The sequence below is a fragment of the Bidens hawaiensis genome, unplaced genomic scaffold (assembly GCF_021521415.1).
Source record: "Bidens hawaiensis isolate Kalapana, Puna unplaced genomic scaffold, B.hawaiensis_p1.1 tig00010854_1, whole genome shotgun sequence".
NCBI lineage: Eukaryota > Viridiplantae > Streptophyta > Magnoliopsida > Asterales > Asteraceae > Bidens > Bidens hawaiensis.
In genome coordinates, this window is record NW_027491837.1 from 209459 (window position 1) to 215805 (window position 6347).

The following is a 6347-nucleotide window of genomic DNA, read 5'->3' on the forward strand; positions in this document are numbered from 1 at the left end:
TTCTCCAACAAATACTTATTCTCACACCGGAGGGTTACCCCAAAGAGGACCCCTCTGTCCCTTTCTGAGGGGTAAGTTGACGGTGCTGTTCATTTTGTAGGTGGAAGAACACAGATCCAAGAAAACCATCGGTGAAATAGTATAATCACACCCGAGGAAAGTAGATCGTCTACCAGTGAGTCGATCTACGTTTCTTCATTGGCGCCATCCACTGTTACAACGGCAATCAGATCTTATCAGATCTACATATAAAAAAAAATCACCATGGTTTCTGGCGTTCATAACGTTGATCAAGTTCTGGAGGATATTGAACGTGAGGATGTTAATGAGGGACAACAGTTTCTGAGGGTGCCGCGTGATTCTACGCGCACCACCAGTAACCGTCCCTTCATCACAACTCCTCACGGCCAGACTGAAACTCCTCCAGACGATCTCACGTTACAAAAGCTTGCCGGCGCGAAGCAAAAAGGACCAATGGGTCCAGAAGATGAAACAAATGATCCTAAAGAATGGCTCATAAACGAGCAGCGGCGTCTAATGGACAAGTATAATGAGATGGTCAAACAGAAAAAGCTAGCCGACTTAACACAAAGGCAAGCGCTTGATAAGCAAACTGTTCATGGGACAAAAAGGCCGCGCACGCCGGAAGAAGGACATTCTGTTCACACTGCACACACTGAGTTCAGTGATGAAGAAGTGCACAGCATGAGGAAGACGCGAGATACTCATGCAAGAGGCTCACAGCTCCGCGCACCTGTGAACATGGCGCCTGGAGCCAGAGCCGATCTGGATCTGCACATGCCGTACAGCCCGCCAGTTAGAGGGCAAGTGGACGTAACCACACCGTATAGACCAGCCATCTTGGTGAAACATTCAAAGTTCACTGCGCGCATCGCGCAGGCTCCCATCCAGCACAAAACCAAGATGCCAAGTGGTTTGGGTAAATATGACGGCACAACAGATCCAAACGATTTCTTGCAAGGTTTTTACAACACGGGAAACCTAGAGAGCTGGACGATGCCAACATGGTGTCACATGTTTGCTCGCTGCCTCACGGGCGCGGCGCGTGTCTGGTTCGAGAGCTTGCCGACTGGGCAAATTGATGGGTTCGAGGAACTATTGGAAAAATTCCAAGCCCACTTCGTACAGCAGCGCAGACACACGCGCGACCCTAATGACATCATGCACTGCGTGCGCAGGAATGATGAAACGATTGAAGACTACATCACACGTTTCAATCAGGAGTCTCTGGCAATCGGAGGTATAACTGAGCAACTCCTGCGCGTGGCCTTTATACAAGGCGCGCGCAGTGATCAACTCCGCCGAGCTCTCGTAAGCAGAGATGGCATGCCCACCACGTGGGCCAAGTTAATGGAAGCATCGCGAGTTTTCGCGAGAAATGAAAAACAAATTGCCCAAGATAGGGCAAGGGAAAGAGTGCATCAAGCTGAGTCACCGCGCAGCAAAGAAAAAAGGGGCAAACCGAACTCTGTATGGTCCAGGTTGCAATCAACCAGTTTTTCTTCCACAGAAAAGCAGGCGCAACCAAGCTCACCCCAGCCCCAAAAAGACGTTCGTAATCGCGGGGAGGGTGACAGGAGGGAGGGCGGCAGAGATACAAGCAGACCTCTGCCAAGAATATGGACTCCCCTCACTAAAACGCCTTCACAGGTGTTAAACACTGAGAATGTACAATTCAAAAGCCCCAAGCCACTACACTACAAGGGACCATCAGACAGTGGCAAGTACTGTGAATTTCACAAGTCCACAGGGCACAACACTGATGCATGCCACCACTTGAAGGATGCAATTGAAAAGGACGTGAAATCAGGCAAGCTGGCTCACCTGGTGAAAAACTCAACACCAGAAAATGAACAATCAGGAGCCTCAGCCAGCAAAAAGTACAAAAGAATCTGTGTAGCCGAGGGAGGAAGGCAAGGGCAAACATCAAGAAAGAGAAGCGCGCAAATCCAAGGAGATTGGCGCGAGCAACAAGTAATCTTCCCAAGAATCAGGGGAGGCCCTTCTATCAGCAGTCCTCTTATCATCACTACACACATTGCTCATTACGAGGTGTCAAAAGTCCTGGTGGACACTGGCAGCGAATCGGACATCATTTATGAGCAATGTTTCAGAAAACTGGATCCGGCAGACCAAGCAAGGCTTGAAATTGTGAATGCACCAATCTCTGGTGTTTCAAATGAAATCATTCATCCCCTAGGTCAAATACAGTTTGAGCTAACTATGGGGGATGAGAAACACAAGCGAGCCGAAATTGTCAACTTCTTGGTCTTGCCCACCACTTCTTGCCACAATATGATCTTGGGTAGGGGAACGATTGCCCAATTCAACGCCATACCGTCGCCAGCGCACGGCGTGTTGGGGTTCCCAACACCAACAGGTGTAACTTTTGTATACAGAGATCATTTGTGCGCAGTGACAAGTACTCCGCGGGAGGGGAGAATGAAAATTCCAATGGCAGAAAACGCGCCAGAGGAATGGATTCTCAACCCGAAATTCCCGGAGCAAAAAATCACAATTGGCGCTACGATATCAGACGACACGAGGTTGAGAATGAAAAGATTGCTCACAGCATATATGTCGGTCTTCGCGTGGCAACACTCTGATATGACTGGGGTTCCGCGAGACCTGGCGCAGCATTCTCTCAACACCTTCAAGTCTGTAGAGCCAATTGCTCAAAAGAAGAGAGTCATGGGGGATGAGAAAGCGAGGGCCATGAATGAACAGGTTGAGGATTTACTCCGCGCAAACATCATCCGCCCGATACGATACCAGACGTGGGTAGCCAATCCTGTGATGGTAAAGAAAAGTAACGGGTCGTGGAGGATGTGCATTGACTTCAAGGACCTCAACAAAGCATGCCCAAAAGATTGTTACCCCCTCCCAAACATCGATGCAAAGGTGGATTCCGTGGCGCCATTCAAACTCAAATGTTTCCTGGATGCCTACAAGGGCTATCACCAGATTCAAATGGCACCACAAGATGAGGACAAGACCGCATTTAGAACCGACAAGGGTGTTTTTTGCTACACAAAAATGCCCTTTGGTTTGAAGAATGCGGGCGCCACATACCAAAGACTTATGGATGCCGTTTTCAGCGAGCAAATCGGAAGAAACCTAGAAGTCTATGTGGATGATTTGGTGATCAAGAGCAGGGAGGAAAAGCAAATGCTCAAAGACATAGAAGAAACCCTTGGGCGCCTAAAGGAAGTTAACATGAAGCTCAATCCGAGCAAATGCACTTTCGGCGTACTAGAGGGAAAATTTCTAGGTGTAATGGTCACCAAGGATGGTTTCAAGGTGAACCCTGAGAAGGTGGAGGCCATCCTTGACATGCCCTCGCCATCCACCATGAAAGAGGTCCAGAAGCTGAATGGTAGATTGGTTTCAATCAACAGGTTCCTAGCGAACCATGCAAGCAAATCTACCCCATTTGTCAACACCTTGAGGAATTGCTTAAAGAAAAGCCAATTCAAATGGACTCCTGAGGCCGAGCAAGCTTTCAGGGAGATAAAAGAATGTTTGATAAATCTGCCCGCGCTCACAGCTCCACTTCCTGGTGAAACTTTGACATTATACCTATCAGCAGGAGAGCGCGCCATCGGCGCAGTATTATTGGTGGATCGCAAGGGAATCCAAACGCCAATATACTATGTGAGTCGGGTGCTGACAGATCCTGAGACGCGCTACTCCATCATGGAAAAGTTAGTTTTATCACTAACACACGCGTCGCGCAAGCTTCATAGATATTTCAATGGTCATCCCATTGAAGTTCTGACTGGTTACAACATCCAGCAAGTTTTGCGGCGCCCCGCGCTCTCAGGAAGGCTGACAAAGTGGGCGCTGGAATTAGGCGAGCACACAATCGCCTATAAGCCCCGTCCAGCAATAAAGGGACAAGTCTTGGCTGATTTCATTGCCGAGGTCCCCGAAGGAAAAATTGAAGAGGCTCAGCGCGAGGTAGATCCTCCGCGAGCCAATGACGAAGAAAATGTGTGGAGATTGTTCACTGACGGAGCTTCAAACAACGAAGGGTCCGGCGCAGGCCTAAAACTGGTGGATCCAGATAATCATGAATATACTTACGCCATCAGGTTGGACTTCAAAAGCACCAACAATGAGGCTGAGTATGAAGCCCTGCTGGCTGGCCTGCGTATCGCGCAAAAGTTCGGAGTTAAAAAGCTAGAGGCCCATGTTGATTCATACTTGGTAGCAGCACAGGTCAATGGCCTTTATGATGCCAAGGATAACACCATGCCTCTATATCTAGAGCAGGCGAAAAAGCTCATCGAGCAATTTGACTGCTTCAGAATTATTCATATTCCGCGCAGTGAAAACAAATCTGCAGACGCGCTGAGTAAGATGGCATCAACCAGTTTTGATCACTTTGGCAAAGATGTCAGGGTAGAAGTAATGAGCAACCCGTCGGTGGTAGCGAAGTCTGTCCTGGTAATGCATACAACCCCTTCATCATGGATAACTCCAATAATGGAATTCTTGAAGGAGGGAAAGGTACCAGATGATCGCGCGCAAGCGAGGAAGATAAGACACAAGGCGCAAAATTATGAACTGCTTGATGGTACATTATATCGACGCTCTTATCTTGGGCCGCTCATGAAATGCCTAGATGCTGAGGAAGCAAGCTATGTGATCAGAGAGATACATGAAGGAATCTGTGGAATACATGCTGGCCCGCGCATGGTGGTTGCCAAGGCAATGAGCGCAGGTTACTATTGGCCGGGCATGTACTTGGACGCTCTAAAAGAGATCCAAAAATGCAAAGCATGTCAGAGCTATGCGCCAAACACCATGCGGCCAAAGAACAACTTAATTCCAGTGACCTCTGCATGGCCTTTCCACAAATGGGCAATCGACATTGTGGGTCCCCTTCCGCAAGCGCAAGGGCGGGTAAAATTTTTGGTAGTGGCAGTAGACTATTTCACGAAATGGGTTGAAGCCAAGCCACTAGCAAAAATCACAGCCGAAGCGATGAAGCAGTTTATCTGGAGCCACATCATATGCCGTTTTGGCTTGCCCATGGAAATTGTGAGCGATAATGGCAAGCAATTCACTGACAAGAAGATATCCAGCTGGCTCAAGGAATTGCGCATCAACCAAATTTTCACTTCAGTTTATCACCCTCAGGGGAATGGCCAAGTGGAGCGCGCAAATCAAAGCTTGTTAAATGGGCTGAAGAAAAGGTTGGAGGGAGAATCCCATTCTTGGGTTGAAGAGTTACCTAATGTCCTGTGGGCACACAGGACATTAAGCAAAACCAGCAATGGAGAATCCCCGTTCAGCCTAACCTATGGAACGGAGGCAATGATTCCAGCAGAAATTGGATGCCCATCCCATAGAGTGCTCATGATGAGCAAGATTGATAACGAGCGCGAAAGAAGGTTGGATCTCAACTTACTTGAAGGCCGCAGAGTGGCGGCTATCATCAATGAGGCCAAATACAAGAAAAAACTGGAAAAATATTACAACCAGCGTGTGAAAGAATGCCACTTTAAGAAAAATGATTTTGTCCGTCGCAACAATGAAGCTAGCCACGCGATACCCCCGGGAAAAATGTCCCCCAATTGGGAGGGACCTTATCAAATCTCAGAAGAATTGGGGAAAGGCGCATATGCTTTAAAATATTTGAATGGAAAGAAGATCCCGCGCGCATGTAACGCGGCACAGCTTAGAAAGTGTTTCATGTAAATGTCAAGTTTGTAATCAAGGCTTTTTAAGCCATTCTGAATAATGATACGCGCTATCTTCTCTTAATGTGGATTCTATTACCTTTGCATACATGTTTCACACTTTCCTTTATTAGTTTTGAGCAATATGACAACATTGTATTGACATCAAAACGAAATAAAAATGAAGTAAAACATACATGCGCGAGCTTCAAGCTCAAACGCGTTAAGGAGTCTTAACTCTAAAGCGTCAGGGCCTTAGCCCAATTCTACTACCTTTTGCATACATGTTTCACACTTCCCTTTATTAATTTTGAGCAATATGACAACATTATATTGACATCAAAACAAAATAAAACGAAGTAAAACATACATGCGCAAACGCGTTAAAGAGTCTTAACTCTAAAACGTCAGGGCCTTAGCCCAAAATTATGAGCCTTAGCTCAGGGCCTTAGCCCAATAATGTGAGCCTTAGCTCAAATAACTCACAACATCCATCCTGCATGCTGCGCAGCCTGACCATAAAATACCTAAACACAACTAAGGCAACGTAAATGCCAAAACATAGTTGTTAAGGTCTCAGGTCGAGGTCGCGCATAAAATTGTAATGGATATCTGAGTAACACATTGACACGTAAAGGC